This window comes from Callithrix jacchus, chromosome 15 (assembly GCF_049354715.1).
Source record: "Callithrix jacchus isolate 240 chromosome 15, calJac240_pri, whole genome shotgun sequence".
Lineage (NCBI taxonomy): Eukaryota > Metazoa > Chordata > Mammalia > Primates > Cebidae > Callithrix > Callithrix jacchus.
Genome location: NC_133516.1, coordinates 56939594 through 56963153, shown reverse-complemented (window position 1 = coordinate 56963153; position 23560 = coordinate 56939594).

The window sequence follows — 23560 nt, the reverse complement described above, 5'->3', positions numbered from 1 at the left end:
GGATACAATCCAAATGACCTAACTCCTAAGTGAGAGAGTGACTACAAAAGTCAGGGCCCCTGTTCTGAGCCACTGAGTTTTCCTGCTTCCACCAATGTCCTTGACAATGAGAGTGAAAAATGGATGTTACAGTAAACCTCTGCAAGGATGAAGAGGACCAGGACAGAAGTGGTGCGGTGAAATGCTACTCTCTGAGGGCTGAGCCAAAGATAATCATGGTACTTAGCTTGTTGAATGATGAAAGAGGTGAGCAGCCCAGAAACTCCTTGGAGAGTTCAAAGAAGCTAAAACATCGCTTATGCCCTTATGCCCTGGCACGATAACAGTCACATCATGTGGCTTCAGGAGTACTTCATAAAAGTTACAGACTCTTTGTCATCTTTTCAAGACTCAAATAAGTTTTTTAGAGAAACATCCAGTGTCACCACAGAGGCTGAGAATCCAAGTGGAAGAATTATAGAGATTAAATAGGCACCAAATTAAAGACAGATTTGCAAATTTTCAGTATCCACCCAAATTGAGAAAATATTGGAATAATATTTTACAAAATAAAAATAAGTGAAACAGAGAATGAAAAGATCTAAAATTGACTTTTTTAAAGAATCATACTTTGGAAATGTTGATTAGTAATACAAATGGAAAGGCAAAATTTTCCTAATCTTATAAATTTGACTGAGATGGGACAGAATTTAGCCATCAGGACATATTGATTCATCATTTATTTATTCAAAAAATTTTATTAAGGGTGTCCTTAGCACTAGATGCTTTTCTCGTTGCTGGGAGTAAAATCGTGTACAAAAGAGAGAGAGAGATTCTCTGCTATTATGCGATTATATTACAGTGGAAGAGACAAGTTAACAAGTAAATGATGAAACAAAATATCATATGGGGGTTGGGGGTGACATGTAATAAATTAGGTAACAATAAGTGCAGGTCAGAGATAATAATTGGGGGTTTCATTGTGGAAAGGGAAGGCTATCTATGGAGGACACATTAAACTCATTGAGACTCGTAGAAGATGGGATTAGCCCTGGGGAGCTCTGGAAGAAGTGTGTTCCAGGAAGAAAAAAGCTCTGTGCAAAAGCTCTGAGGCAAAGACACAGAGGCAGCAGCTGTGACTAGAGCTTAAAAAGAGAGAGTATGTGCCAGAGATGAAACAGAGGAGTAAGCAGGGCCAGAGTATGATCCAGCACATTGAAGTCCAGAGTCAAGATTTGCACTGGACGTTTTTTAACTTTTAACTTCAGGAGTACAAGTGCAGGGTTGTTACATAGGTAAACTTATGTCATGAGGGTTTGTGGCACAGATTATTTCATCACCCAGGTATTAAACCTGGGACCCATTAGTTATTTTTCCTGATCCTCTCCCTCCTCTCACGCTTCACCTTCCATAGGCCCCAATGTGTGTTGTTACCCTCTATGTGTCCATGTGTTTTTGTTACTTAGCTCCCACTTATAAGTGAGAAAGAATATGGACTATTTGGTTTTCTGTTCCTGCATTCGTTTGTGAAGGGTAGTGGCCTCCAGCTCCACACATGTCCCTGCAAAGAACATGATCTCTTTCCTTTTTATGGCTGTGTAGTAATCCATGGTGTATATATAACATATTTTCTTTATCCAGTCTATCACTGATGACCATTCAGGTTGATTTCATGATTTTGCTATTGTGAACAGTGCTGCAATAAACATATATATGCATGTGTCTTTATAGCAGAATGATCGATATTCCTTTGGGATATATTCAGCAATGAAATTACTGTGTTGAATGGTATTTTTGTCTGTAGATCTTTCACAATGGCTAAACTAATTTACGCTCCCACCAGCAGTGGATAAGCATTTCTTTTTCTCCACAACCTTGTCAGCATCTATTATTTTTTGACTTCTTAGTAATAGCCATTTTGACTGATGTGAGTATCTCATTGTGGTTTTGATTTGCATATCTCTAATGATCATCAAGAGAGTAAACAGACAATCCACAGAATGGGAACATTTTTGCAAACTACTCATCTGACAAAATTCTGATATCCAGCAACTATAAGGAGCTTAAAGAAATTTACAAGGAAAAACCCAAACAACCCCATGAAAAAGGGGGCAAAGGACATGAACAAACACTTTTCAAAAGAAGGCATATATGCGACCAACATTCATACCACATTGGATTTTAAGTACAACATGAACTGCAGGAAGATTTCAAATACAGTGACAATATAATTTACCATACAAATCAGCATATTTTTCAGAAAGGTGTTTTTCCCAATGAATACATCAGGAGAACAGGCATAAACTGGTAGCATCTTAAGCAAAGTGGGATATATTGTTACTCTAATTTTAAATAAGTGAGCCTAGATCTGATGACTTTTTTTTTTTTTTTTAGATGGAGTTTCACTTGTTACCCAGGCTGGAGTTCAATGGCGTGATCTCGGCTCACGGCAACTTCCGCCTCCTGGGTTCAGGCAATTCTCCTGCCTCAACCTCCCGAGTAGCTGGCATTACAGGCATGTGCCACCATGCCCAGCTAATGTTTTGTATTTTAATAGACGGGGTTTCACCATGTTGACCAGGATGGTCTCAATCTCTTGACCACAAGAGATCCACCCGCCTTGGCCTCCCAAAGTGCTGGGATTACAGGCGTGAGCCACCGTGCCTGGCCTGATGACATTTTTTTAAACAACTGCTATGAGTGTTGAGTGATCAATGGATTTTAGTAGGAATGGAAGTGGAGAGAATAATTGAGAGGCTTTTTTGCTAATCAAGAAGTGAATGAGTGGCAGATTTGATGACTGTGGTAGTGAAGATTTTATTTAAAAAATGCATATGTGTCAGACAATGGGTGATATACATGGAAGTAGAGGCAACAGGACGTGCTAAGGGGAAGGAAGACAGGAAGCCCTCAGAGATGAGGGCTGATGAAAGGGTGGAACGAACAATGACTCCTGGTTCTCTGGTTTCAGCAATTAAATGGATGCAATTGCTATTTACAGGGATCTGGGTTAGGGAGAATCTGGAGATGGTGGAAAAGAGAGTTCTATTTTTGCCAGTGATGATTATTAGACATCCAGTCTGAGATGTCAAGTAGTCAATTGGTTTATGTGTTTGAAATTCAAGTGGAGACATGACTAGAAGTATATATTTTGGAGGCCACTGATCTATAAATTATATCATCTTCAGGATCCATGAACATGTTAAAAAAGTCAAAGTCTACCTAGTGCAAGTTTCCCCAGAGCCTGGCCTTCCAAACAGTCAAATCAGAATCAACCTCATTGTCTGCAGATAAACCAGCTTTTGGGGTCCAAATGCCAGATATTATAATTTGATAACGCATATGGTAGGGCCATGGAGTCTGCGTTTTGAACAAGTTTCCCTGGGATTCTTGAAACTCACTAAGGTTGTGAAGCACTACCTTTGTTGTTGCCAAAGAACCACATAAATAGTCAAAGAGGCAGAGAACGGCAGTTTCTGAAGATACAGACAGGCTTGTGGTAGGAGAAACATTATATTAAAACCTTCCTTAGTGCCTTAATTTCATCATCATTATTATAATAGTTTATTTTGAGCCCTTGTAATATTATTGTGACTGTTTTTTGTTTTACCTTAAGGCAATCCAACACTGTTGTTCTCAAAGTTGACATATAGAAGCAGCTGGATCAAGTAGCTTAATAAAAGCTTGGACTCCAGTGATAGATTCAAATTCACAGCTTAACTTCAGAATCTTTATTTTGACGAGTGCCTCAGGTAATTCCAAAACTTTGATTACCTACGTGATTCAGCACAAATTCCTATTTTGAGTTTCTCTCCATGTGAAAGCTTCTAGTCACTTTGTGGTTAAGCTCCTACTATCTGGACATGTTCATGTATAGTATTTGATTTAGATTATGTTATAGATCCACCTTTTTATTTTCTTTTTATGTTCACAGAGAGCAATGAAAATAAACAGCTAAGCTGTACATTATACTTCTGAAAATATTTTTAAAAATCAAATTTAATTTTTTCTTATGAGAATCTTATTATATTCCCAAGAAAAGAAACTATTCCTATTAATCGTTAAGTATATGTTCCCAAGATGTGAGAAAGATCTTCTCAAATAAAATGTTCAAAGGAAAATATTTTTAGTACTTTATGATAAGCCACTACTCATTGTTAGATTTATGCATCAGATTTTTCCAATTTGAAGTAAAGTAATTCTAAATACATGGTAAACCTAAACATATTATGTAAAGGAAAAAAGATAGATGCATGCATGGGAAGAAACTACTTGACATAGGTGAAAAATTTTACTTTCTTATTAATTTTTCTCTATTTTTAGGCATTCTATAATTTTAAAAGCTTTTACATATCCACAATGATTCGTTTCTTATATCACTGAAGATAAGAAGGGTAATTATTTTTATTTTAGAACCAAGGCCCTAAGGAAAACTTGGCAAGGTCTTACACATTAAGTGATGCATCAAGGGCTTAAACACGGGCCCTTTTTACTAGAAGAGTAAGATTCATCCAAAATATTTAGGGAGTCTTGTCAAAATATGTGACCAGTCACTTCCCTGATATTTTGAGTCAGATTCTCCCCTTGATTCCTGGCTGTTCCTGACGTGCCATGAAATAACCTTATCACAGCCCTCTTGAGTTTTAACAATCTTTATCAAAACAAAATGAGTAAGTCTCTTCATGACACTTTTGATCCAAGAGACTTAAAACCCACCTCAAATTGACTTTAGTAGAAACGAGAAGGGGGCAGGGATCTATTTTCTCATATAAATGATAACTCTAGGAATAGAAAATCTTCAGGGATAGCTGGATCTAGCGTATTTAATGATGTCATCAAGACCAGGTCCCTCTCCACAGTGTGTGACTAAGTTCTTCTTTACAGTAGGAGTAGGACCTCTTTTCCTGGTGGCCTCCAGGTTCTCAAGGCTTCATTAAATCTTCATGTCAAGGAGAGACAGCTCCCTCCTACACAGTGTTCCAGTAAAGATTCTGGGTTTGCCTTGGATGAACTCTGACTTGTGGCCCTGGGAGAGGTTGCAATACTCTGTCAGCTGAGGCTTTCTTCCTAAGCTTGCCATCAGCTAGACGCTCCAGCCCACAACACACATCAGGAGAAAGTAAAGGCTGGGTACTGCAGAGGCAAAATCATCTAAAGTTCACTACACTAAGAGCTGCAAAGGACATTTAGCTCAATTTTCTTCTAACTCAGTATCCCCTGAGAGAGAGTTAAAGAATCTTAGCTTGTTTTACCAGTAAGATAAGACTTTAGGAGTTTTATGATGTGGCAGTGTCAGTGGGCTTTTGACTGCCAGTGGTCCATGTGGAAGTGGGCAAACTGAACATTTATAGATTAACTGACTTTTCAATTCGTTTATCTCCATTTTAACAGGTGCAGGTGATGGAATAGCTGGAACTTGGAAAGTTTGGAGCATTCCAAAAGCTCTAATGCATTGAACTTAGACGGTGAGGGGCTATTAAAGTCAGTCATTGTAATAAATTTATTATACTCTGGTGCTTGTACCCGTCCAATGCCAGACAGAGTTCAGATTTATAGGCAATCATACATTATGTATCAGCTATAAAAATAGTTTTACGCTATTGCACTAAATTTCAAAAAAATAAAAATTCTGACAAAGAGGATACTACACTAAAAAAATCTCCAGTTTATGATCAACACCTTGGAGTTGCTTCAGCAATCAACTATGTATTTGTGTTTAGCGTCTCTCAAAAGCATGTTGAGACGTTAATAGTGGTTTTCAGAAGCAAAAGTGGTGTCTAGAAGGAAGAAAGCTTTTAGTTCAGAAGAAATTGAATCAATTTTTCATTTTAAAGTCATAAAGGTTTTAGTGTTACTCAGCCCTACAACCACCCTAAAAAAAGCATATTAGTCCTAAGTAAAAGTGTGTCTTGTTTTGGATGGTACAGAGAAGTACAAGAATCAGAAATGTATTTTTTAAAGTTAATAAAATATGTTAAATAATAACAACATGTTTTTAAATATTAGAAATTTCCTCCATCCATAAAAAGACAGAAAAACTGAGAACAAAATAAATTAAAATAGTGATTGTCACCTCCAATTCATTGCTGAGGGAGTCATCACATTGAAAAGTAAAACTCAGGATTTAGCATTCAGCTAAAATGCTTTTTTAGTTTTCTACAATCTGAACAGTTTATTGAGCTTTCTTTATATTTCATTACCTTGATATTTTTGAATAGGGTACGATATTCTTTTGGTAGGCTGTCCCTCAATTTGGATTTGTCAGATATTCTTTATGATTTGATTTACATTTTTGGTAGCAATACCTCTATGTTAGTTCATACTCATGATGGTATGAAGAAATACTAGAGACTAGATAATTTATTTTTAAAAAAGAAAGGTTTAATTGACTCACAGTTCTGCATGGTGGAGGAGGCCTCAAGAAATTGATAATCATGGTGGAAGGTACCTCTCCCTGCCACAGGGTGGGAGGAGAGAGAATGAGTGACAGCAGGGGAAATGCCGGACACACCTAAAACCATCAGATCTCATGAGAACTCATTATCATGAGAATAGCATGAGGGAAACTGCCTCTGTGACCCAATTACCTCCACCTGGTCTCACCCTTGACACATGGGGATTACTACAATTCCACGTGAGATTTGGGGGGAAACATGAAGCCAAACCGTATCGACCTCAGAGATTCTGTTGCCTTCTCAGTACATCATGTCAGGAGATACACCATCAATAATGGTGATTTTAACTTTAATAACTTAATTAAGACAGTATCTGCCACGTTTCTGTACTTTAAAGCTACTCTTTTTCCATTTTTTAGTTTAATATGCATCTTTTGGAGAAACACTGTTTATTTTCACATTTTGACTCAGTAGTTTTAATGATAGTTGAGGATTCTGCCTAAAATAATTATTACTCTGGTGATATTCTAATTCCATTATTACTTCTATCTCATTAGTTTATACTCTACATAAGGAAAAATTCTATCTCATTCATTCATTCGTTTATGTCATTGTGGAATTATGAATACTTGTTATATTTCATTCTATATTTTCTATATTCCATCACTAGCACTATTTATTTTCATGTTCACATTTTCCAGATTTTAACCATTTGTATTGCAAATAAACAATATAACCTCACTTAAGAAGGTGAGGGAGGAAGCTAACTTGAGTGAATATTGAGCACAGTACTTTGATTATATACCCTCATATTAAAGACCAAAAAATTTAAGAACATATTGAACTCTAATTTGTAGATGTTTTCTCACTCTAACATAAATTAGAAGCAACTTTCTAAAGCAGATTTCTGAAGCAACTTTATGTGATTCCAGTTAAATAAAATAAATTGTTAATAGTGAAAAGCCGGTGTTTCACTGCTGAAGAAGGGAGTGACATACATGGATAGGTTAGGGAAAAAAATTATGTAGAATTATAATGAAAAGTATCAATATAAACTTAAGATTTTTAGTTTTTAAAATTTTCTTTCTTCTAGACAGGGTCTTGCTCTGTCACCCAGGCTGGCAGATTGTGCAGTGGCGTGATCACAGTCACTGCAGCCTCAACCTCCTGGTCGCAAGTGATCCTCCTACCTCAGCCTCCTGACTAACTGGGACTACAGGTGTGTGCCACCATGCCCAGCTTATTTTTTTCTGGATTATTTGTAGAGATGAGGTCTCACTATGTTGCCCAGGCTGGTCCCAAACTCCTAGGCTAAGCAATCCCCCTGCCCTCAGCCTCCCCAGATGCTGGGATTACAGGTGTGAGCTACTATACTAGGCCAAGATTTAAAAAAATACATAAAGATCTATAATATTGAAATAAATATAGCTGCATGCATGTATAGTTGGGTGTGCATGTGTATATCAAATTAAAGAATGTCAATGGTCTGATGTGACAGTCCAACTTTCAATAGGTTATATACTCTTTATGTGTACTCTCTAATGCTCACTGCAAGTAACAAACTCATTAGAGTTTGTTCTCATTCTAATTGTATAAGTAAAAATATAAAGGATACCACAATTATTAAGTACTATGACATCCTTAATGTTATTTATTTCTATACTTTTGGGGTAAAATCAGGTGTTCCTAGGAAGCTGGAAATGTGGTAAGTAAAATGGCTTTTGGAGTTAAACATTAAACAGTAAAATCAACCCATTGAAGATCAAAGGAGTATAAATCCATATAATGTCAGCAGGACTTCATTATAACCTGATGGAATGTATTAACACATCTAAGAAAAGACTACATCTAACAGAAGGTAGAGCTGGCAGATATGCAGTAAGAAGCAATTTAAAAAGCACAGATTGCCTGTCCCCATCCTTAAGTATTATCCAAGAGAGAAAATTGCAACTATGCATTCAGGAATTAATAACTTCAGTCTCAGTGGATGATACTCAGTAGATGATACAACTGAAATGTTACAGTATTAAGATTTTCAATTCCATGCCCACCGTGTGACTTTTAGATCTCAATTTAGTACAAGAAACATCACCTGAGAACCAGTAGAGAATATCTGAGACACCACAAAGCAATGTCAACAGTCAGAACCTTCACTGTAAACTACTATACCTGTAGTCTTATTCTACGCATCAGTCTCACATGTTTGGTTACCATGAATCTGTAGTGTAGTTTCCCTTAGTAACTATACTATGATATTCTGATGGTAAATCCAGTTTTTACCTACAACATTACAAACCAGGAAGCTCCTTGGGGAGAAACAAACCTAGCTTGCTAAAGTAACAAACTCCTTTGGGTCTCCAAATTTGGCTTGTTATGGTCTTCAGAGTTCTACAGCCATGAATAAATCAACTCAATAAATTCAATTTATTGAGTACCTATTCTTGGTCAGCCACCATCTTAGGTGCTTTTCCAGTAAGACTGGATTAATTCACAGAGCATATCAAAATAACCGAGTGAACATATTTGTACATTGAGACCTATAATTAAAATACAAATTCATTTTAAACCAATAAATAGCCAGACTTTTACAGCAGAAGCATAAATAGAATTTGATTAATAAACATTATAATTTCCTGCCATTCTTAATAGCTTATTTTCTAAGAAGTAAGTTTGATAGTGATTCTAAGCCAGATACTCAGCAATCCTAAGTAATTTTTAAAGATCTATTTTGATAACTGTTTGGTTAATCTTTCCACTGCCAGGAAGAATTTTTTTTACATGAACATGTTAGATGCCTTTTGGTCATTTAAAAAGTAGACACAACTATTTAATACAACAACCTCACTGCTAAAAGTTTACTCCACAAATAAGTATACTTGCAATTGTATGCTTATGATGCAGGGATTTTTGCTCCTTAGTTCAGCTAAAATCCAGGTTATTGTTGCATAAGCAGGAAAAATTAGGCCCACAGACACATTGAAGGGTAAAGAGAGCAGAATTTATTAAAAGAAAGCTCTCAGCGAAATAAAAAGGAGTCCAGGCACAAGCTTGCACCTTACAGATTGAAGACCAGCTAGCACACAGGAGATGAAGAGGCAAGTCTCCCCACTCTGCCCAAGGATTCCAGGTGGCTCCATCCTGTTTTCCCAGCATGCAGGTGTGTCCCCAGTCCATTGTGAGCATGCCCAAACAAGGCCCTGGGCAGGTTTCCTTATTTTCCTCCTACATCTAGCATTCCTTCCTCTAAAGAAGTGCGTCGAACTGCTGTGACAGTAAGGATAAGTATAAGGACAATGATTATTCTTAACTGCTTCCTGCTGACAGGGGCTCTGTTTTGGGAAAACAAGTCAGAGCTTCCTCAGAGGCATTTCTAAGGGCTCTCAGCAAAAGGGACCATCGTCCCCGGCTCTGGTTGCATGATCATTTGGAGTTTGACGGCTTGAAGGTGAGAAAGGACATACCTTGTTATTAGAAAACATGAATCAAAATGCAAAAAGAGGGTGGGTAAGGACAGCTCAAAAAATCCCAAGGACTTTAACCGTTTGCCCAGGGAGAGGGAGGCCACAAGCCTGACTGGTAAAGAAACATTTACCTTTCTGCTGGGATGTCAGGCTTCTGGGTACCCTTCCTGTGAGCCCAATCCTAAACCAACCAGTTTAAAGTCTGGGAAGTTAACCTTCTCCAGTTTGGAGGATGCATCTGAGGGGAGTGTCTGACAGTACAAAGACACAGTTACCTCATAGTAATTATACATATCTATAGGGTACATCTTGTTGTGCAGTCTTGATCTTTTATCAGCAGCAACAGGGAAGCTAGTCAGGGTAATCCCAGCAGGATCACCTGAAACCTGGTGTCAACCTGCCCTCAACATAGTGGCATAAGAAGATCTAGGTTCAGTGGCTTCTCCGTGCCTTCCTACTGTACCAGGTGGCTCAGGGAAGCAATTTCCACCCTCTCAGGTAGCACCAGAGGTGATTTGAATGGGAAGCCCAGCAATGCCAGAAGAACAAAGCAAACCATAATTTCATTTGCATGATCCCTAAAAGCTAAAGTGCTACTGGAACCATTGCCTACTAAAATAGGCCAGAACCAACATGATCAATGTAAACAGGGTAACTGCATAATAAATAGGAGATTTAATACGATTAAGTGTCTCCTAACATAAAAACCAAATATCCAGGATACAATAAAAAAAACACTCATCATATCAAGACCCAGAATCCATAAATTAAATGAGAAAGACAACTGATGTCAAAGCCAAGATTAATCAGATATCAGAATTATCTAAGAAGCATTTTTAAAGTAGCCATTATCAAAATGACTAAACACTTGTGAATGACCTTGAAACAAATAAAAAATTTAACAAGTTATAAAAATAACCATATGATAATTAGATAACTGAAAAATATGGTTAGCGAAACAAAATCTTCAGTGTATAGAGTCAATAGGAGAGTAAATTAAAAAGGATAGACCCAGAGAACTTGAAGACAGATCAATAGAATATATTCAATTGAATAACAGAAATCGAACTTTAAAAAATGAAGAGAGCCTTGGGAAATTGTAGAACAATAACAAAATATCTAATATGTCATGTGAGTTCAAGAAGAGGAAAATGAGTGTAGAGCTGAGAAAATGTTCAAAGAATAATGGCTGTAACCTTCCTAAATTTGGCAAAAATATAAAAACTTATAGATCTAAGAGCCTGAACCAACTCTAATAAGCCTAAAACATCCACACTAAAAGACCTTACAATTAAACTTGTAAAAAAACAAAGAAAAAACTTTAATATCAGTCAGAAAGAAGCAATGCATTATTTATAGAGGTGTACCAATTCAAAGGATAGTTTATTTCTCATCTGAAATCACAGAGGCCAGAAAGAAGACACAAAGCATTTTTCAAGCTGAAAGAGAAAAAAACAACAAAACTGTCGACTGCAAATTTTATGTCTAGTGAAACTAACCTTTAAAAACCAAGGGGAAAGAAAGACGTTCTCAGATGAATTCAGAAATAGTTGCTGTCTTACCTACTCATAAAGAATGACTAAAGGAAGAAAATCCAAACAAAATTAAAAACAATTGAAGATTGGGACTTTCAGAAAGGAAAGAAGTACAAATTAAAATAAAAGTAAACATTTTTTTTCCAGTTTCTAAAAGGTTAGAAAAAATAGGTCAGCAAAATAAACTATTTTTTACCTCATGAGTTTTTTAAACCATTTTGGGTGATTGAAATAAAAATCATAACACTCTTTGATATGATGTGCAAGGTATGTTGAGGAATATTTAAACTAATTAAAATTAAGAAGTAGGGGAGGTTAAAGAGAACTAAACAGAAGTAAGACTTTTGCACTTCACTGGAAAAACCAAAATGTCAACACCAGTAGGCCAGTTCAACGTACAAAAATTCGTCAATATAATCCATCCATTTTTCTAAAAAAGAAAAATCACAAAATCATATCAATTGATATAGAAAAATCATTTGACAGTTTGACACCCATTCATGATAAGAAATACTTAGAAAATTAGGACTAAATAATTGTAATCATTTGGCATAAAGCATTTTGCTTATTTTGAACAGGATTCTGTAACAGACTTGGTGGCTTATAAACAACAGACATATACTTCTTATAGTTCTGGAAGTTAGGAAGTCCAAGATCAAGGCACCACTGTTTGGAGAGGGCCTGCTTCCTGGTTCATAGATAATGATCTTCTCCCTATGTCCTCACATGGCAGCAAGGGAGCACACACAGTTCTCTTTTATAAGGACTCTATTTTCTTTATAAGAGCTCTTTGCTCATGGCCTAATCATCTACAAAAAGGCCCCATCTCCTAATGCAATTATATTGGGGTTAGTGCTTCAACATGTGAATTTTGGGGGCAAATAAACATTTATTCAATAGCAGCGTATATAACTATAGCTAACATTGTATATATATATATATTTTTTTTTTGAGACGGAGTTTCGCTCTTGTTACCCAGGCTGGAGTGCAATGGCGCGATCTCGGCTCACCGCAACCTCCGCCTCCTGGGCTCAGGCAATTCTCCTGCCTCAGCCTCCCGAGTAGCTGGGATTACAGGCACTCGCCACCATGCCCAGCTGATTTTTTCTATTTTTAGTAGAGACGGGGTTTCACCATGTTGACCAGAATGGTCTCGATATCTTGACCTGGTGATCCCACCGCCTCGGCCTCCCAAAGTGCTGGGATTACAGGCTTGAGCCACCGCGCCCGGCCGCTAACATTGTATTTAATGGCAAAAGATGTAATGCTTCCTCCCTGAGATTAAACATAAGGTAAAAATACCTGTTCTATTACTCTTATGTAACACAGTCCTGGAATATCAAGAAATCTCAATATGGCAAGATAAATAAGTAAAAGCCATGAAGATTGTAAAGAAAAGAAATAAAACTATCCCTACTTGCAGATAACTTGTCTATGTAGTAAATTCCAAGTAATCTACAAAAGTCCCCTGAAGTAATAAGTAAATTTGGTAAGATTGCACTATACAAGTTCAATACATAAAACTCAATCTCATTTCTGTATTCTAAGAATGAACATGCAGAAACAAAAACTGAAACTATAATACCACTTACAATTACTCAAATAAAGATTCAATGTGTAATTGCTTTTATTTTTTAAAAAGCAAAAGAAATCAGGTAGGTATACATTTAAAAATATATATATATATGGCCAGGTGTGGTGGCTAATGCTTGTAATCCCAGCACTTTAGGAGGCCAAGGCAGGCAGATCACTTGAGGTCAGGAGTTTTGAGAACAGCCTAGCTAACATGGTGAAATCCCCTCTCTACTAAAAATACAAAAGTTAGCCTGGCCTAGTGGTGCATGCCTGTAATCCCAACTACTCAGAAAGGTGAGGCAGGAGAATTGCTTAATCGATTGAGCATGGGAGGCAGAGGTTGCAGTGCACTAAGATCAAGCCAATGTACTCCAGCACGCCAGCCTGGGTGACAGAGCAAGACTCCATCTCAAAGAAAGAAAAAAAGAATACACACACACACACACACACACACACACACACACACACTCTGTGCACTAAAAAGTAAAATATGAAAATTAAAAATATTTAAATAAATTAGAAACACACTTTATTTGATGGATTGGGAGACTCAGCATAATAATGATATCAATTCTTCCTAAATGGATCTATCTATTGCTTTAACAAAGTTTCTATCAAATTCCCAGCAAGATTTTTGTAGACATAGAAAACTTATTCTAAAATTCATATGTAAAGGCTTGGCTCAAAAATAGCTAAAATAATCTTGATAAAGCAGTATAGTGTGGGAAGAATTATTCTACAAGTATTAGGTCTTATGGCTGCAGAATCAAGACAGTGTGTTCTTCACAAAGAAAGGGAAACATAGATCAATAGAATCAAATAGGAAACTCAGAAATAGGCCCACAAATATGCAAAATTGGTTTTTTTTACAAACAAGTAGAAGCAACTCTATAGAAGAAGAAAATTGTTTTCAACAAATGATGCAGAAGCAATTGGATATTCATAAACATAAAAAAGTGAACCTCAATCTAAACATCACATCCTATACAAAAATTAACTTGATATTAAAACGGATCATAGACTTACATGTAAAATGTAAATCTATAAAATATCTAGAAAAATAGGAGAAAATCTTAAGAATATAGGATGAGAAAAGGAATTTTTAGACTTGATGCCAGTGGTATCATTTAACCTCATCAAAATTAATTTTTTTTTTTTTTGTAAAAGACCCTATTAGAAGGATGAAATATAAAGCTGCAGACTGGGAGAAAACATTTAGAAATCACATGTTTGACAAAAGACTAATATTCAGAATATGTACTATTATCTAATACCATATACAAAAATTAACTCAAAGTAGTTTAAATATTTAAACGTAAGGCTTGAAACTATAAAACTACTAGAAGAAAACACATGGAAATAATTATATAACATTGATTTGGGTGGTGATTTTTCAGATTTGACCCCAAAAGTACAGGCCAGAAAAGCAGAAATAGATAAATTGGACGGCCTCAAAATAAACAGCTTCTGTAAAACAAAAGAAACAATCAACTAGAGTCAAGAAACAACCTGCAAAGTGGGAAAAGATATTTATACATCTGATAAAGGGTTAAAATCCATAATACATATGACTCTCAAACAACTCTATGGAAGGAAACACAAAATCTGATTAAAAATGGGGAAGGAACCAGAATAGACATTGCCCCCAGAAAGACATATAAATGGGCAACAGATACATGGAAAAATGCTCATCATCACTAATCTTTAGAGAAATGCAATGAGTACCATTCCATCTTAAAAAAGTAAGAATTTCTGCCATTTGTGACAACATGATTGGATTAAAGGATATTATACTAAGTAAAATAAACCAGGCACAAATATCACATGGTCTTATTTATATCTGGAATCTGAAACCACTGAAAGAAGAAAAAAATGGAGCAGAATGATGATTACCAGAGGTTGGGGGTTGGGAGTAATGAGGAGATAGTGGTTGAAGGGTACAAAGCCTTGGTTACACGGGGAAATGAGTTTGGTTTTTTGTTTTGTTTTGGAGATGGAGTGCATAGTGTGGTGAATGTAATAAATAATAGTGTGCTAAACATTTTAAAATTGCTAAGAGAGTACATTTCAAATGTTCTTACCATAACAAAGGATAGATGTTTAAGGTCATGAATAGATTAATTAGCTTGATTTAATTATTCCACATTGTATTAATAAATCATAACATCACTTTGTAATCCATAAATATATATAACTATAATTTGTCAACTTACAATTAAAAAATTAAGCCATTGGGGATAATTGGAGAATATTTAAATAACACGTTAGATGATAGTCTATTAATGATAACTTTCTGAGATATGATAATAGTATTACGTTTATAAAGGAGAATGTCTTTTCTCAAGGAGATACGCATCAAAATATTTAGAAATAAAAGTTCTAATGCTTTCAAAGTACTTTCTTATGGTTTAGCAGAATGAAACAAAAAGTGTATTTTGCTAGATAGACAAACATGCAAACAGAGGGTAGTAGGTCAACAATTATGAATGTAGAGAAAGGATAGCCAGTGTTATTATACTATTTCAACATTTCTGTAGATTTGAACATTTTGAAACTAGAGAAGTCAGGGAAAATCATAATATGATATTAAAGAACTACTAATAAGATATTAAATAATTTATTTATCTGTGGTATTTTACTTTGCTACAAGTTGTTATGCTTAATGAGAATGTTCCAATTAGCATAATAAAGCAGACTAGTGTAACAATATGTTATTATGTGCCTTTTGCATAAAATAACTTTACAGCCAGTATTTGTGTGTGATGTTTGGACTCATCAGCTCATAATGTGTCTAGAAGTCTAGAACTGGTTACCTTAGAGCCTATATATTCCTGTCTGCTTAGAATAGCTCAATACAATATAAAACACTTGGAGGTGCCAATTTAAGATAATAAGGATAGACACATTGCAAAAATAACTGGATATGGATATAAAGCCTATGACTAGAATCACATTAGGTAAAAGAAAAAAAAATAGGTCAGTCTTAAGGAAGATTTCAGGACACTTTCTTAACCCACAATCTTGCATAGAACATTCCTCCTCTTAGATGAAGAAAAATACTGTGTATGTAAGAGCTCTAGAACGTGGGGGGGAAATGGCAGTGTTCCATGTTAGATCAGACAGCTCTGTCTCCAGCAATTCCCACACACAGCTGTGCAACAGAAATACTTGACTGTGTAAAGGAAATACAACAAACAGAATGTTAGGCTCCACCTCATACCTGTTACTTCAGATGCTAATGAACGACATTCATTTCCAGAAATATGTCCATTGTTAAATTCTTCTAGATGATGCCAAAGCAGAGTGAGATTTAGCATCCATTGAGCAAATTACTGTCGCAAGACTGAAGCAGATTCTCTGGAGAGAGCTGATTTCTGTATGCTTAAAATATTTCATTACAAATGCAAACTATTCAGTTTTTTATTAACAATAGAAATAAATGCATGGCATTTTAAATTGAATAACTACTTTTTAAGTGTGTTTATGTAACTTACAATTTATTTAACACAGGACAAATAATTTTATCTCAAGGCTCCTCTGTAAAAGGGGAGATAACTATATTGGTAAGGCAAGGAGCCAACAATTAGTTACGTTACTACGTTTATGCTTCTGAGAGATAGCCATTTTAAAGACTTTATGTTTTGGGAACTTATTTCAACAAGTACACAACTATGCAGAATAGGTAGGCACAGTGCTGTAATATACAAGAATCGAAATTTAAATCAGCTTGTTGAATTCAACACAAGTAAATGGAAACTATTAATATGTATTTTGTTTGACTCTGTTGTTTCTCAAGCCTTTCATTTAAGGGTAAAAGAATACTCTAGAACCTCTGCATAACACCAAAGCAAAATCATCTAAGTTCTAAGCACACTGAAGTATTCTAGTACCTACTTCTCTGTGATTTGCTTGTATTAAGTCTTCAATCTATACGGATGAATATCATCACAGAAAATGAGTCCAGGGACCACTTGCCAAACTGGTACTCAAGTTTCCATCTGTGGGAGTTTACACTGAGCATTAGTAATATGGCTTAAATTTTCATTTTTAAACTGTAAAAATAGTAACAGTTTTGATACATTTAAGGAGACTTCAGTAGGTAATAAAGCAGTGTTGTGCTTTTGAGGGAAATACTCTTAATGATAGTCTAAATATCACTGGCTTAAATAATAAAGCCTATTATATTTTTTAAGAATTTGGCATGATTGCATCCTATTCTACTACCCCAAACCCCTGTATTTTAAGAGTTCCACAAAAATTCCCAAGCAATTAATTTTTAGGTATGCACAAATGTTGAATAAATAAATAAAATTTCCTGCATTCTTAATGTATTTATTAAAAGCCCTCAAAATGCTGGGAATTCAAAAATAATTTTGAAAAAAGCCACTGCCAGAGGAGAATAATAATATATATATGAATATAAGATTTGTTTTATTTTGTAAATATGCATACATACTGTCAACAGTCAAGGATAAATGAAAATGGTCTTAAAATATGCACCTATTAGACTAAGTTGCTCATTAAGTAAAAAAGTTTAAATGTATGCTTAAAGGCTAGGTAGTGGGAGAAGGAGCTGTTTAATCCTTTAAATAGTGTGAAACCATTTTGATACATCCAATAATTCTCAGTAAAATTAAATGTAGAGATAAAATTTCCTGTTTGTGGAATGTTTTCTTTATCCCCCTCTCCACGGCAATCTACAGGAAGTCATAGACACATTCTCATCCAGGTGTCCTGTAGTTTATGTACCTCATCTTAGCAGATGCCTCTCCAGTCATAAATTAAAGGAACACTTTATTGCCTCTCATTTCTCTGACATTATTAGGCTTGTCACAGGTCTGGATACAGCATTTTATGAGACATACTAAATCCTTCTTGGTGTTTTGTTACATGTAACTCTATTTCTTTGCCATCAATAACTTCTTAAAGCACACCCAGATGCGCACGCACACACACACACACACACACGCACACACACAAAACACACATTTATGATTAGAGAAAAAATGTCAAAGCCTGCACTTATGAAGCGAGTTTATAGTACTACACTGAAATCTAATGGAAAGAAAATCTAAATATCTTTGATCATGTCAAAATTGCTAGTTGAAAGCCAATTGTCTCTATGAAAATGCAAATAATTCAATCACATATATTATCTTCTTTCCCTTAAAATTTAATGAATGTCAACATTTATAATTCTTAGGGGGTTTTCACTCCTATTATTAGATATATTGGAGCCTAAAAGATGAACAAAGAGGATACATTTCCCTTTGAAAAGATAATTGTTCAAAAAGTGGCAGAAGATATTCTCCTTTAGTACTGTACCCAAGCAAAATGACATGGAACAAGATCTGTGTCAACCTTTAACTTGCAAAATGTATGTTTCCATTCAAGGATCAGAGTACTTTTACAACACTTGGGATATAAATTCTTAAGCAGACTCAAGAGGATCAAAAGATTCTAAATCCTGTCAATTAATTATTATTCTATTGTGACAGCTCCAAGATAGTTGCTTCCCTAATTGTTTATCCCAGCTTCTTCAATTCTTCATTTTCTTTACTATTTACATTTTTACTTTATTATATGATTGATGAAAACAGAAATCCATCAGTTTCTTTTTTTTCAGGGTCTCCTAGTACACTTACACCATAATCTGTGCATTGAAAATTTAATGAGATGTTTCATAATTTCTTAGGACGGAGCTACTCATTCATGGCTGCATTGCATTATCTGACACAAGTGGGCTTCAATAAGGTATGCTTTTCTTATGAAGAAACTCATCCTCGGGAAGCGTATTAGTCAAGGTTTTCCAGATAAACATACACAGAATCCTCTTTTTTTATATATGTATATATGTGTGTGTGTGTGTGTGTATATATATATGTCCTGTGTATTATATAGAAGTAACAGAACCCATTTTTATGTACATATTCATTAAAAGTAATAGCAAAACTCTGCAATTACATTTGTAACATCCTAATATAATCTATATTATATATATTATTGTGTATTACATATCATATATACTACATATAATATTAATACATATTATATACTACATATATTCCATATAATATATATTATATATTATTATGTATATGTAATATATATCATATATAAAACATATTATGTATTATATAATATACTCTATTATATGAATATATCCATTTATATAATATATAAATATATCACATTATATATTTATATATCATATTAATATGATATATTTTATCAATATTTACATTATTATTTTAAATACATTATTTTAAAACTATAAAAAAGAAATTATTGGCCAGGCATTGTGGCTCACACCAGTAAACCCAGCATTTTGGAGGCTGAGTCAGGAGGATTACTTGAGCTCAAGCACTATGCTTTTGAGGGTAATAATCCATGTAGTTGCATGTGCCAGTAGTTTGTTCCTTTATATTTCTGGATATACCACAGGTTGTTTAGTAGTTCTAGAACTTGTAGTTACCCTTCTCATTTCAAATTTACTCATGATGGTTGAAGGGACGGGAAGATTATAGAAAAAGAAAAAACAGATTTCATAATCTAGAAACTGTGCTATAGGAAGTACTCTCAGAAATCATATAATAATAAAAGCAATATTGTTGAACAACAGTAAAACCAAGTTTATGTATATTGAGTTGAATGAATCTTTAATGAATTCTGTCTTCAAGGCATTATGTTTTCTGTGAAAGTCTGGTTAAAGAGTGAGAGTAAATTATATGAACCATGAACTTCCATACTGGCAAAACTACCATTTTTAAGCTCTTTTATCCATTGTAACAATCAACTATTCCATGTTATCATATTCCTTCTGCATAAAAAAAATCCTTTAACACTTCTGTTACTGCAGATCTTCTCGTGATGAAACTTCTCAGCTTTTGTTTAACTGAAAATGTCTTTATATTGTTTTCATTTTTAAAATACATAATAACTGTTTAAAACACTCTAGATTAACATCTCTTTCTTTCCCCAGTTTTTTTAATGGTGCCCTTTTATTATTTTCTGACTTGCATACTTTCTGATGAGAAGCCTTTTGTCATTCTTACTTTTGCTTTTCTTTTTGTCTTTGTCTTTTTTCCCTTTGGCTGCTTCTAAACATTATTTCTTTTCTAATCGCTTGCTTTTAGCAGTTTAATATGTGAAGCTGAAACATCTGAGACAGTTCTCAGTTTAGGACGTTTATTTTGCCAAAGTTAAGGATGTGTGTGCATGACACAGCTTCATGAAATCCTGATGACATGTGCCCAAGGTAGTCCAAGCACAACTTGGTTTTATACATTTTAGGATGACATGAGACATCAATCATATGTAAGATGAACCTTGGTTTGGTCTGGAAAGGGAGGACCACACAAAGCAAAGGCAGGACAACACAACGTGGGGATGGGGCTTCCAGGTCATGAGTGGATAAGAGACAAATGGTTATATTCTTTTGAGTTTCTGATTAGCCTTTCCAAAGGAGGCAATCAGATATACATTTACCTCAGTGAGCAGAGCAATGACTTTGAATAGAACAGGAGGCAGGTTTGCCCTGAGTAGTTTCCAGATTGACTTTTCCCTGTAGCTTAGTGATTTGGAATCCCAAGATTTATTTTCCTTTCACAGATTCTTATGCATACCATTGCTGTTCTTTATGTTTCTTCTACTTGGGTTTGCTGAAATTCTTCAATCTGTGGTTTCCATTTTCATTAGATCTGAGAATATTTATTTTACTGTCCATAGGTCCTTAGGCTCTCATGTAATAGAAATTGACATGAAGCCAAGCAAGTTTCCCAGACAAAGCTTTATTAGGGGCTTATGCTGGAACACAAGGGAGACAGCACTGGAGCAAAAATTCTCCAGCCGTCTCCTGGGGAGTGCATTGCAGTGTCCTAAGGAGGTGATATGAATAATTCAAGAAGTAGGTGAGCATCCCTACATGTATGGGGTGGAGTGCAGGATGCTTAGGTATAGCAAGGGATCATGCTAACACATACATCACATGATCAAAAAATGGCAGATAAGGACCCCCTGGCCAAAGGTTTTAGTGTTACAATGAGGTGAGGGGTAAAAATCAGTCATTCTTCTGGTCTTGTGCACTGCAGACAATAAGGTTAACTTCCTTAAGACTTATGGTGGGACACTGCTTATCTTAGTTTCTTCAAAATCTCATGGTCAGCAGTTAGAAAATGGAAAAAGAAAGAAAAGGGAAAAAATGTATCAGTAAAGGGTGGGGCCACGTCCCACCTCTACTCTGTCTCATTCATACTATTATTTGCACCTGTATTTTCTTTCAACTTTCTTCCCTGCTTTTGGGTCTCTAATGACACATTTATTTGAAAGATTAACATCATCCCACAGCTTCCTGAAGTTCTGTATCTTTTCTTGTTCACTCCTTTTTCTCAGTGCTTTATTTTGGAGATGTTCAATTGCTAGACCTTGAAGGCCACTTATCTCTTCTTTCTTGGTGTCTATTCTTCCAATAATCACATCCAGTGTGGTTTTCAACTTTTTCATATTGAATCATTCATTTCTAGAAGTTCATTTTGGCCTTTTTAATGTCTCTATTTCTCTTCATTGTAGTTGTGTGATTTTTCAAATCTCTGAATGCACCTTTAGACATAAAATAACTGTCTCAAGGTTTTTGGGTATAATTCCATCATTTGGGTCAATTTTTTAGATGGCTCCTTTGCATAGCTGGCAATTTTTAGTTTAATATTGAATAGTCTTAATTTTGTGTTGTGGGTATTGGATTTTGTCTTTCCACAGAAGTAACTGCTTGCAGATTAATCTTATAATCCTTTTCAACCTTTCATTCAACCCACATTACGGTAAGTCCAGAGCACGCTTCAATCTCGGACTGATTTTGCCTTGCTACTAAGGTGTGCAGAAAACTTTATCAATTGTTCTGTCTATTACAAGGTCTTTCTGTTTTGACTGGTGGAAATGCAAATATTCCCAGTTCTTTATGAGCTTTGCGAATTGCTCAACCCAGTGTTTTCCAGTTTTTCTCTCCTCAGTTTGGAGAAATTTCATCCTACTCATGCACAGATTAGTTTTCAGCAAAAAACTCAAGGGGACTCTGTGTGCAAATCCACAGAGCTATCTCTCTCTCTCTCTCTCTCTCTCTCTCTCTCTCTCTGTGCAGATATTTCGTATCCAAACTCAGTTCTCCTCTCAGTCAAATAATATTGCCAGAATTTGTTCCCCTCCCTGCACTGCGGCCTGATAATTTCCTCCAATTTGATTTCCTTCTTCCAATCATCATAGTCATGCACTGGCTATAGTCTGATGCCTAAAAATCATTGTTTCATACATTTCTTTCCAGTTTTGTGGTTATTTAAAGCCGAAGAGTAATTTTGTAATAATTGGTTCTTCTTTGGCAGTCATAGAAATGTTGTTGCAGGTACTTATTAATAAAATAATTAAAATATAAAAGGTACACAAAAGTTTTCCATTTTGCTTCCATTTTCTTCCTCTTCCCTTCTGAGTAGCAACTGCTATCATGAATGTGTATAAAAGTAAATATTTCATTCTTTCAGAAAGATGGGAAATGAGAGTTTGATATTGTGAAATATCTATAGGGTCTTCATCTCTGTTTCCTGTCACACAACTTCTAAAATCCTTGGAATCTCCAAAGTGATATCTTTTTGTATGTTAATGATGGATGGATGGCCAGCAGCCCCCCAGCTTTGAAATAGGGAATGGTCACCAGAAAGACAAAGGCAGGATCCCCAACCTTCTGGGAGGAAAGGGGCTAATAGCCAATGGTTTAATCAATCATGCCTATGTAATAAGGCTTCCCTAAAAGCCCCAAAAAGATAGGGTTCAGAAACTTTCTAACTATCTAACTTTCATATAGTTAGATACACGGCGGTTCCTGGAGGGTGGCATACACACAGAGGCCTGGGAAACTCCATCTGCCTTCCCCCATAGCCTGCTCTATGTGTCTCTTCATCTGTTTCCTTTGTAATATTCTTTATAATAAACTGGTAAACATAAGTGTTTCCCTGAATTCTGTGAGCCACTCCAGCAAATTAACCAAAGAGCCAGCCATGGGAACCCCAACTTGAAGCTGGTTGGTCAGAGGTTCTGGAGGCTGAACTTGGGACTAGTTTCTGAAGGGGGGCAGTGTTGTAGAACTAAGCCCTCAACCTGTGGAATCTGTTGCTATCTCCAGGTAGAGAGTGTCAAAATGAAACTATAGGATACCCAACTGGTATCTGGTGCAGACTTAATTGCTTGCTTGGTGGTGGGGAGAAACCCACACACACACATTTGGTCCCAGAAGTCTGTCTGTGTTGACTGGTGTTGTTGAGTGTGGTATGTGAGTACAATTTGAGTTCTTCCCTCAAACAGGGAATTTTGTTTTAAGGTCATTAGGTTTAGAATATAGTGTTTGACTAGAAGATTGTAAGTAATTTAGACAAGAATTATTTACTAAATAAGAAATTGAAGTAATAAGGGACTGGCTATTAGGAAGTGCAAATAACTCTCAATAATATAAGGTAGCAAATAGAAGGAGCAGCTACCAACCCTAGGGATGAGATAGAGCAGCTACAGGAAAGCAGCTCCCCTACCTTGCCACCCACCACATAGGGCTGGAATCCACACCTGCGGGAGAGACAGT